The sequence below is a fragment of the Corvus kubaryi genome, unplaced genomic scaffold (assembly GCF_017639235.1).
Source record: "Corvus kubaryi isolate FWS band 111438036 unplaced genomic scaffold, C.kubaryi_AGA036_p1.0 138, whole genome shotgun sequence".
Classification (NCBI taxonomy): domain Eukaryota; kingdom Metazoa; phylum Chordata; class Aves; order Passeriformes; family Corvidae; genus Corvus; species Corvus kubaryi.
The window spans coordinates 15,284,284-15,296,624 of record NW_024580672.1 but is presented as its reverse complement, the minus strand read 5'-3'; positions in this window follow the sequence as shown (position 1 = coordinate 15,296,624).

Sequence of the window (12,341 nt, the reverse complement as noted above, 5' to 3'; positions counted from 1 at the left end):
GGGGTGGCCTTTGAATGGGATGAAAACCACGAGCATTACAAAAAGAAAAGGAGAAAAGGGGGGCTATGGGCAAACAGGATGGCAGAAGAGAGTATGAGTGGCAGATGTCACTGATTTCATTCCATTGCCTTAACTTACTGTTTGAAAAAACTCCTCATGTGTGACCTGAAAAGAGAGAGAAACAAAATGAAAACAGGCATCAACAAAGCACTTGCTGTACGATTTCAAAAAAATGTAAATTAATGACTGGCAGTAAGAATCTCCAAAGGAAACAACATCCCAGTTTAAGCACTGCCATCAACAAAAGCTCAACAGCATATGGTAATGTTAACTTTAATATGAAAAGATAGTAACAGTCTTTAAAAAGTGACTTGAGAAAAAACCTTGCTAGGTGATCATCCTTTTAAACTTGCCTAAAAAGAAAAGATGCTGGAAGGTTTTATGTTTTTCTTTTTTCTTTTTTTTTTTTTCTCTTTCCCTAAACTGTTCACATTTATAGTTAAATGAGGTTGAGATTAGTACAAATTTTAAATAAAAGTGCCTAGGATCTCTGACTAACAAGGCAGAAAACCAGATTTGTAACAGATAATTACGTCTAAACTTATTTAAATGTAAGTCTATTGATTGAAGTAAGCTCTTTAGAGCAGATTCAAGGTAACATTTCCTCCCCTACCCTTTTTCTAAGTGTTTTTGTTGTTGTTGTTGTAGCTGTATGGTTATAAAATGAGCATCCTCTCATGGCCCATCCTGTGCACTTCCAGCTGTTGGCTGCAGCCTCGCTCTGCACCCTTCCCTCCTTCAGAGGCCGCAAGTTAGTGATTGCATCTGTGATATGTTAAGCACACATGCACACTGCATGCTAAAATGTTCTTTGCTCGTGCCATTACTTTGTGGGTTTATGCAAATTTCTGGTTTTCCAGGCACAACCTTCGCCCTTTGTCTTTGAAAATCTCTCCTCTGCCCTATGCTGTAATCAAACAGAAGGAAATTACTTTATTCAGGCCACCTCATGAAGGCCTGAGAATGCTGTTTACTCACGTGAAAGACGTAGCTTCAGTTTGGAGTTATATGAAAATGGGCAATTGATATCATTATGGTACCCAGAAGCAGATGCATCCTCGCATATCACTTCTGACCCCTGAAGAATATCTCTTTCTTAACATGCCTACAGTGGGCCAAAGTGACTAATTTTAGAAAGGTGAATGTTTAAACCAACAACACCTCCACGCAAATGCGCAATACAGTGGTGTTTTAACCCATGATCCCACAGTGAGGGCTTGGAGATATCATTTTGCAATAAAGAGGTATTTCATGGTCAATTGGATTTATCCAAAAATAATAGGAAAAGAAGCTTGCAGGGGGAAAACCAACCTAGTTTGGCACAAAATGCTAGCACTACTGGATGTGAGTAGAGGAGAGTTTAAAAGACTCTTGTGCGCTTAGCCGTGCGCTGAAAGAATCACACACAAACAACAGCCACCACATGAATGCATCCATTATATCCTTTATTGAAGATCACAACAATAGTAGCACTTCATTGAAGAAAAGATGATTCCTCTATTATAGACAGGCCCCTCAGATCGCCTAGCTCAGCGTACAACTGCAAGATGTACAGTTCTCTCTGCATTTTCATGTCATTGCCAAAACACACAAAGTAGATTCTCAAATGCCTGGGGCTAAATTACAGCCCCTACGAACCACGCTGGAAGTTTGAGAGCCCAGAAAAAGTTCTGAAGGTTTTCTCTCTCTCTCTTCATGAGAGAAGCCAAAGCTCGTGGGTACAGTGTTTGTCATGTGAAACAAGGCTATTTTATATCATTTGGGGTTGTTTTATTAATGGTGCTGAAAAATTGTTCACTTCGTTTCACTTTTGTCTCCTTTTGAACGTAGCGGGATGAAGGTAGAGTGTTTTTAACACATCCAAGATAAGAAAGGAATAGACCCTTTTGTCTCTAGAGCTGTATGCCATCACTATTAAAAATCTTTCATCTCGTCTCAGACAACAAGCAGAGAGCATGACAAAAAATAGAAGAGTCAACAGTAAAAAGTGTGTGGCAGGGGGGTGTAGGCTGACAGGCAGAGAGAGGAACCTCTTTGCCTCGAGTTTCATCCTGGAAGAGTTGGCCAGGGCAAAATAAGTTCTTCTTGGGCAGTTCTTCTCATGTTTTGTATGGGACAAATATGAGAAGCCTGCTCACAAAAGTGGCCCATGAGCAGGCGAGGAGAGCTGTCCTGCAGGAGGAGGGGATAATTCAGCCGGTGGAGGGATCTTGTGCTGCCCTGACATCATCATTGTCCTATAAAAATGGAGCTCCTGAGGTCCAGCAGGATGTTGTCAACAACATAAGGGGTGAAGGACAGCCAAGGAGGGACACTGTGGGCCTAGGAGGGACATCAGGGACCACGAGGGGAACAGCACAACAGGTGGTGCCGTTGGTGACTGCAAAGGAATGCTCTGGGGCTGCCATGACTGCCAAAAGGCCTGGCCACCTGCTTGTCACTGGATGGCTTTGCCCCCTGACAGCTGGCATGTGCTGTCAGTCGCCGCCTGTGGGAGATGGCACCGAGTGTCAGCTGAGACAGCCTGACATTTCAGCATCCCCACCGCCTTTCCCCATGCTGGAGCAGCTCCAGGAGGAGTGCTCTACATAACGGGATGAAAAGACCTCCTTTCCAAGTCAAGCAAAGGTACTTGTGGATCAAGTCTAAGTTCAACACATAATCCTAAACCAACTTATAAATGAAGCTTTAATGCATTTCCCTTTGACATTTCTGAAATAAATGCTTGGATATTTCATTTTGAAAGAAAATGTAACTTGGAAATTGAATTAAATTTCACTTATGAGGGAATGGAAAACAACAATAACAGCCGAAAAGGAATTAATCTTTTTTTTCCCAACCTCAAATTACTTCCTCATAAGGTTTGATTTTTTTTTTTCTTTTTTTTTTTTTTGGTTCATTTTGGGGCTACAGGAAGGATAAATGTTCCTTTCAGTTAGCCTAAAACACTGTTGTTCAAACCAGTCAATGATTTTAAAAAAAGAGGAGCAAATGCACCCAGCCCCTTGCGTGCAGGGCTCTGCTTAGAAGCTCTTTTCAGTGTGTCACCTGGTGTCATCAGTCCTATTTTTCTTCAAAGATTTGTCACTCATTCAATTAGAAGTCCAGTGGCATCATCATCTGTAGGTTTCAGGGGTGTTTGTTTGCCAGGGTGGACCCCAGGGGTATTATACACAAACCTAGAAATACCTACAAGGTATAATAGAGATATTCTACCGGGACTTGTAAAGATCGATTTATAGACCTCCTGCCCACAACAGTAAAAAAATAATTCAGTAAAGTATAATTTTCGGCAAAAGCGGTCAGAACTGAGGAGGTTGATGGCACATAGAAAAACTTGTGAAGTCTTGGAGGTCCCTTCAGCAACTCTGATTTGTCTTCTGACTTTTTCTGTTTATCGTCACATTTTGCCAAAAAAATAGTGTTTGCTGTTTCTAATATTTTTTTTAAATAACCTTGTTCCTCTCAGATTTCCCCAAGATGACAGCACTAAACTCAGCAGTGCTATTGAAAAACACACTGTGGCCTTGAAAATGTGTGTGATCAAGAGCAGCAAGGTTTCTGCTTCTTCCCTACAGATGCCTTGGTCATAAACTTGTGTCAGCTCCATGTCAGCTTGCTTTCTAAATTGGGGGTGAAACGCAAAAAATCTGCTTGGAAAAGTGCTTCAAAGGAGACAGTGTGCTATTCAGTTTAATGGGGTGAGACTGGTTTTAAAGGTTGCTCAACAGAACTGGTACAAAACAGATTTTTCAGCTCATTGAGCATTTTGAACCTTTGTTCTAATGCTTCCTGTTGTCCATCAAGCCAATTTATACCTTCAGCTGACCAAATAGTTGAACATATTAATCTTGAATGGTTTGTTGCTATATGAATTGGAGAAAACTTACATTTTTGATCAGGTGATTTGAGTTTGTAATTAAAAACAAGAACAATTTTTAGATTTAAAAAAAAAAAAACTGCAACAGGGAAAACCCCCCGAGCATAACTTTGTAATATGTTGGCATCACCCCAAAATGCATTTTTAATTTAGTGGTTTGTGCCATGAAGAATTTAGACCAAAAGCTGAACAGAATTTCAAGAAGGAATGTGAACAGCAAGAAACAGCCCTAAAAGTTAGGTTTTTCTCAGCAGAATCGGTTACTATTCTAAACAGTGTTTAGTCATCAAATCAACATGAGGGGAGTGTTCATGATGCTGCCAAATAACCAGTGCAGATTTAATGCGTGTGTCTTGTGTGGCAAGTTATTAAGCAATTTTTTTTGTTCAGTTTTTAAACCAACTGTTAGGTCTGGCATCTTTAAAAACTAGTGGTTGTAGTCGAAGTCAAATCACCAGGTCCCAAATGACTTAACTGGGTGGTTCCAAAGTTCAAACTGGTTTCTGAGACAGAAACATGGCAAAGTACTGGCAAGGGGCTTTCTGGACACAAGAGTTTTTGACATCTTGCAGTTGAAATCCCTGAACAGTGACTAAGATTACCAACTCTGAGCACAAATCTTATCCTAATTCAATCTCAGAGAAGAATCTTAAGACCAGCTGGGTCCTCAACATGAGGCAAATTTTGAGAAAGGTCTCCCTGCATCAGCCTTACTTTCACACTGCTGGTTGATGATATCTCTATAAAAAGTCAGGCTGGGTTCAGAGTCTGAGCAGCCAGCAGTGCTTGCAGGACCCTGTCTGGGAGTATGGACCTTGGAAAACCTCAGTTTTGATGCATTTCTCAACCCCTGCATCAGGGGCCATGAGAAGTTGTTCTCCATGTGGTTGAAGCCAGTGTGATGTGTGGGGGCTTCCTTACTACATTTGGTATCTTCTATATAAGAACAGAGGATACAAGAGGATATGTACTCACCTAAAGCAATATTTTCATAGTCTGCAAAAAATGACTTCTAATTTTCTTTACAGTTGTGGGTCCCAAGAGTGACTCCTGCTCAGTGGGTTGCTAGAACAAATGGTTTTACTTCAGTCCTGTTGGTCTGCAGGCAGGACCATGGCATCCTACAGCAAGACAGTGAGGCTGCTGGGAGCCTGTCCAGGGAGAGGGGGAGCTGCCTAAGGATGCACATCCCAGCTGGCCTGGGACTGTCTTCTGCTGGTCTCTGTGAAATGTCTCTTGAAAATGTCCTCTTCAAAATGTTCTGGAAAGAGAACATGCCAGATCATTTTTACTTAAAAGACAAAAAAAAAAAAAGGCTTTATGACTCAGTGCTGCATCTAAGGAAAAAAGCATTAACCCCCTTGCCTCCCCCAGCTCACATGGTTCTGAGTCACAGGAACCCTCCCAATTCCTGCAGGAGCATGCCCTTGAGGAAGCCTCCATCAGCACTTTGGCCCTGGTTAGTCCCTCTCTTACATTACCTGATACTTTGTTGGCAACCCAATAATTTCCCTCTGCCTCTTCCTACAAGCTGGCTACTGTTGGTGGAATATCTTCTGCAGCTCCTGCCATCTGGAACAGACTTCCCACCCTGCTGGTTTTGGCCTCTATTCATTTCAGTTCTGAGATGAAACAATATTCATCTCCCTTGTCTATGACTCCTCATTTCTCCCTAGCCTTGCTAGTGTGTATTATTTATCCTACTAACTGCTTGACAGTGGTCACTTGTTAGTATAGGCTAAAGAAAAGAAAGAAAAATATTTCCAGTCACAAGCTGGTATTTATTTTTACCTAATGTGGTGGCTTTCCCTAGGCAGTCTTCTTTTTGTGGCTGAAAATATTATTGCATGATCTCTCCTGAAATATGATTAACATTAGTTTGAATTCTTGAGAAACCTTAATCAAAGTTGCTTTCAACCATTTTTAATTATGTATGCATGAAAAAATATACACATTTCTGCTGTGGAAAAAATATTGTCACACATCCTCATCCCACTCTACATTCACAAACACATCAGATGGCTCAGATGTTGGTCAAGCTGGAAAATGGGATATCAAATTAGCAGAGAGTAACTTTTATGGACTAATTGGACATATAGATCAGGAAGGGAAATACTGTGTCTCTCATAAAGGAGAGAGGATTTTTTTGTTTCTTAGATTTTCCTCATATCACAAACCTGAGAAATTAAACATGCCCAAGATACAAGCAAATCTAAGCTTGCACTAATGAGAAATTAAAACCCCAAGAATTTTGGAAAGGGCTTAAGCCGTCATTTTTTCGGGCACAAAGGAGGCTTCAGCACTGGGGTCAGGGAGACATTTCACGAAAGATCTACTGCAGAGCCTTGAATAACATCCTCAGAAGTATGGGGTAACAGCCTCTGCTTGAGACACTCTTATCCTGCTGTTTTCTTCTGCTCTTGCCATTCTTCTCCAGCCACTGAACAAAGATGGGTCTTTGTGCCATCACAACTATGTCTCTTGGATTTGAAGGAGTGGGCAATTAGTCTTCATGAACCCATCAACAGCATCCTCCATCAACCACATCAACCTGGCAATGTCCTGCTTGCTCTCCCCACTTAATAAGAATGTCAGGAAAACACATTTCAAACAGAGTCATCAGTGCACTCATTGCCACATGGTACCACCAAGGCCAATCATTTAATAGGATTTAAAAATGCAAATTTCTATTTATTTGTTTGTAAGGACACCAGGCAGTGTGTCTGGATGGGACTGAGAAAAGGCAGGAGGCACAGAGGCGTTGGTGGGTGTAAAGCAGCAACAGCTGTTGTGTTAGGATTTAGGAACCCTAATTGTGGATGCAAACCCGGTTGTAAAAGGAGCTGTGTGAACATGGAAAGAGCAGCAGGAGAGATCTGAGAGGGTGAGATGACAAGGGATGAGGCACTGACACTGGGCTCCTCCAGCTGGGGACAGCAGGGGCTGAGCAGCAGCAAGCAGTGCTTAAGGGAGCTGTTCTGGGGGAAAAGAGAACTTGTCTGGAAAGGGTGCAACTGGCCCCAGGCAAGAGGGAATGATGGCAGCAGTAGGAGTGAGCAGAGTGCATCACTGACAGAGCAGAGGGTCTGGGAGCTGGCACAGAAAGCAGCAGAAAGAGGCAAGTACAGGGAAGCTGAGCTGAGAAGAGCCTTGTGTTTGAAGAGAAGAAGCCTGAAGGAGAGATTTGGTACTTCAGGTCTCCTCTTGGCCTGGAAAGTACAAGACCTTATTGAGTAATTGAGCTGGGAACCGCAGGGTACCACAGGAATGAACCACTGGACCCTGATGGCTTTGCTTGATTTTTTGTCTTCCATTTGCTGCTCTTCTATGTTCCTCTCTCGTTTGACTGTGGTCGATTTGTGGGGTTTGTTTTTCTTTACTTCTTTCCACCTTTTCTCTTTCCTTTTATGTCCTAAATTGTTATTCAGCTGTTTTGATTTAAATTATGTTTATGTACAGTTACTCACAGCTCTGACTGTTGCCTCCTCCCTCCTGTGACTGTCTCTGATGCTTGCACATTCGCTTTGGCTCCTTTACAGCAGATGCCTGGAGCACTAAATGAAAGCAGCTCTTTTATCAGCAAGCCCTTTCACCTCCAATTTTTTTATTTCTTATTAAGGCTCCAACCAGTCCTGGCTTTCTCTTCAAACGTCGTACACGCAACTCAGAACAACAACAACAACCACCACAGCCACCAGAAACCCAGATAAACTGGGAAATTATTGGCTCCTCTAAACCATCCCTCATCCCTCTCCCCCGTTTTTCAGCAGTGCAACACTGCTTGTCATGGAGGGTGTTACAGGGACCCCACTGTGGCACTCTGAATACCACATGTGGCCAATCTAATTTAGCCCATGGCTAAACAAATCCCCGAACGTGGAATAAACCTGCTTATGTTATTAACAAATGCTGTGAGAAAATGTTTAACTCAGCTTTGTGAACCAAAAGCTGGGAGGGAAAAAAAAAAGGTTCCTAATTTCTTCCAGGGCACAGAAAAGTCATTGTGGTCAGCAATTCACCAAAATGTGAATATTCAAATATGTATATAATTCAGCATTTAAGAAAAACAAGGGCATGGGCATTTTCTTTTAGTGGAGATTGTAAACATCAACACTGAAAATCTGGAAGCTCCTTGAAGATTTTCCAAGAAAAGTGGACAGAAGCAGTTCAGTTTTGAAATGAAAGCCTCCCTGCATCCTAAGGGATTTGTGGGTTTTTCATAAAATGAGATGTTTTTCATAATTCTGAAAAGAGATGCATCCCCCCATAAATCCAGCCCCAAGAGTGCCCTTCTTCAGATGAACTCTGTATACCAATGTTTGAAAAGAAGATGAAAAATGCCATCAGTGTTAAACCTATTACTAGCTCAGTGGAAGATAGTTTGTTGGGTTTTTTTTTGTTTTTATTTTTAATCTGAACATTATGCTACAATGCCAAGGGGGAGAAAATAAAAAAAAAAAAAAAAAAAAACATATTAGCACAAAAATTTCCATCAACAGCATGTTTAAAAGACAAATATAACCAGTTTCACATCAAAGTGTACTCAACAGCCAACGGATACTTGACTCAGGAATTGAACTCACAAGTGCTTGCTCACGTGAGTTGCCTTTCTCACCCTTTCAAACTGCTGAAGGGAAGAATCCCTGGTCAGACTGTAACCAGCCTCACTGAAGTTCTTCTTTTTCTTTCAGAGACCTTTGTTTCACCTTGCATGGAGATAGTTTTACCCTGTTTTTGGATGGAGCTCTAACAGGTGTAGAGCTACAAGATCTGGATCCAGAGGCTCAAACTTGCAATAACAGCAAGATAAAAGAGCATCACAGCTCGGTATGCTTGGAATGCTATCAAGACATAACTAATAAAGAAAAGACATGTTCAAGGAAGCATAATAATAGAATAAATACAGCCAGTTAACATGGATGAATTTCAAAGAAGGAAGAAAGAAAACATCATGTAAAGAACTGCATAACAATGGATCTGAAAGATATCCAAGTAAGAAGGAAATAAGTCCTGTCCCAAACATTAGAAGGCTTCTGTCTGTCATTATGGAAGATTATGCTATTATTCAATTACATAATGGATGCTTATATAATTCATCCAATTGTAAACAGATACTTTAAAAATCCATTTTATCCCACACATGAGAATGCAATTTTTAGGAAAGAACCACTTAAACCTTTCTTCCTTCTATCTCTGCCTGTACAGCTTATGTTTTTCATTCACCTGACTACAGGGTTTTCTGCATCCTTTCTGACCAGCACCAGAACCCTTCTCAGATCAGAGACTGGAGCATCTGAGAAACAGCATCCTCTGCACAGCTGGATCTCCTCCTGAGCAGGACCATGCTGTTCAAAAGGAGCCCAGGAAAGTCTCCCAAAAGCCCTAATCTAAGGAGATGAGAAAAGAAGGGCTAGGCAGCAGTCCCAGTGCAGAGAACCCAAGGACTAACATAAAAAATAATAATATAAATAACAATAATTTTAAGAATTGTTAATTTTAAAGACCTGAAGATTGCCGCATTGAATACCCTTCATCAGGCCAAAATGCAGTGAGTGGTGGAAGTCAGAAGTTGGAAGCAATTAAGAGAAAGGAAATCTGCTCTGAGTGCTCACTCCCAGGGCCAACAAAAAGAAAAAGAGAACTGTTGCCAAGTGCAAGCAGAGTTGTGCTGAGGAGCAGAGGGTGTTTCAAAGTGGCTGCTCATGACAAGGTCCTTCCTGTAGTCTTTGCACATGCCCAGGCCAGGCATGAACAAGACAGGAGCCACTAAAGAAGAGAGACAGAAAGCCCTCTGAAGATGGACAGGACTCAAGAGAAAAGAAGTTGACCCAGCCAAGCTGACTCAACTCTCTTAGCAGGGGATAGCTAAAGGCTAAACAAGGGGGGAAACCTGGGATTATCAATATATAGATTTATCATAAAGGCTGAATTATTCATTTCAATTTTTAAAAAACATTTAAGACACCAGTCTTGTACATATGTGGCAATACTCCATTCATGTATATGAATTTGGGTGAAATACACTTATTATTTTGCAGAAGCCGCAGAAGGAAAACTGTATTTATTGTGCCTTAATCATTTTATGGCACACTCCTCTCATTCAAAGTCTTAAATATTGAGTTGATCCTCTACCTAGCCAAGTGGAAAAACACTACTCTTCTTTCTCTTCTCCACTGATAAACAGGTAACTTTCCAGGGTCATACAAGAAGTATGTGGCAGGGAGAGGAATTGCTTTCACCTCTTCTGAGTCACATACCAGCACTGCCATTTCCCAGCTCTTCTTTCTCTCTGTGATCAGTGTTTTCTCTTATAAGCTGTGGAAAGATAGAGATAAAATGCAATAGCTATCTCCTCCATAGATGGTGGTTCCATTCAGTTTCACTTCTCTGGAAAAAAAAAAAAAAGGACATATAGAATTTTGAGGAAACATCAGTTAAAAACAGAAGAAAAGATAGGATGCATTAATCATACTGTTTTTAAGAGACGACTGACAGACAGCACAGGACAAAGAGGATCTTTTTGAAAGGGATTCCTCTCAGTCCTGTGTTTCTAAATGGTAATGGTCTCCAACTATATGTCAACTCTTTCCAACTTCATTTATCAAACAGAACCTCTAGAGAGACCATGTTGATCCCCATGGCTATGAAATTCCCTCAGTGCTGTAATGATCTGAAGGTACAAAAATTCCATGGAAATAAATCCCAATTAAATACCCATTAACAACGAAGGAAAGATCACTGGGGCTATTAGAGGCAGCCCTAAGACACAGTAACCACACACAAAATTGTCCGGCCTCTTATTTGTCTGCTTTAATCACTGTAGTGCAAAGAAAAGCCTTCCTAATATTTCAATAACTAGTGCTAATTTATTGCAACTGAACTCAGCAGCATTTTCATAAGGCTTAAGTACTTATTATTTGTATAATTGTGCCAAGTAGCAGTTTCAGTCCAGGTCATTCCTGTTTTCTCAGTGTTACAAGACAAGCTGCTTCTTCCATCCTCCAAAGCAATAAACAATGGAAGATGTAAGACCCCAATTTCACCCACACAACACAAAGAGTTGAAGCAACTTTTCCCATTTTACTTATAAGGTTGTGGCAAAACCTGGAACTGGGCATACTTTTATGGAATTTCGACTATAGGAGACTCTCCTTTAACAGTAGGATGCTTTTAAACTTGTTGCTGATAATAGGCTTGGATCACAAGTGTGCAGTGCTGGCTGATTTCTGTCATGGTCCAGAGATTTAACACAGAATTGAGGAAGCAGAAATACCTACTCCCATGTTGCCATTCAAACACAGCTTCAAGCATTCAGACATGTCTGATCCCAAATCCACCATGTTCCCATGGAAAATATTACAAGAAGACCATCTTCAACCTCACTGGCAGTCAGGCACTGTTCAGGAAGACGAGCAGAGGGCAGCACCCACATGGACTTGACCTATTTATTTACTGATATTGCAAAAGCAGTTTCTTGCTGCACCTTAAACCTTTCTGCCATATATAAGTAAAAGGAATCCTCACCATCCTGCAAAAATTTACACCAAGCAAAAATCTGGTCTTTGCAACTTCTTCAAAACCTCACTGCAATTATAGATGCAGACGCACAAAAGTCCGAATCCTGAATATTCCTGATATTAAAATAGGCTGTGCCATCCTAACTGCAACGTCACCTAACAAGTGATGTGATCTGTGTGATACACTCTAGTCCAGGTTTTGATCTCCACATAGCACAGAGGGAACATCGTTGAAAGTGACATGTGATATCTTACTGAATTCAGGCTCAGGGAAATTGCCAGTACTTATCTTGCTTGACCAGAGTGCAGCCTTCAAAGCAGTAATCATGAAATCTTATTACTGTACAAAGATTGGAATTATACACTGGTATCTGTGGTTCACACTTTTTGATTGGTTTAGTCCTTACTTGACTGGGAGATACCAGTTTGTGTCTCTAGGAAACTATTCCTTGGTGCTGCCTTCTTTCTGCCTCCTTTCTGCCTTTTTGGGAAGGAAGCACCTCCCTTCCCCAAAGGAGTATGCATTACACATGGATTCGACAAATTTTGTCCTAACAGGCAGAAGCCCAATTTATTTGGTTTTCCTCAAATCTGAAAGGCCATTATGCTCTCTTATCCAGGTGACACGAAATGAAAGTAGAAAATGAATGCTTTGCAAGCACTCTTAAAACTTGGAACCAGTGGCTCTGTCTTTTCATCCACTGCATTAAAACACTTACTTTCACTGCAAATAATGGACTAATCAAATTAAAACTTCCTCAGGAAAGCAAGTGGTTCTGACCTGGCCTGTGTACTTTTCACTTCACACTAATAAATCAATATTTTCCTACTGTCCTTTGCCTTTCTTCCTGCAGGTTACCAGTAGTCTCTTTGCCCAGTGCTGT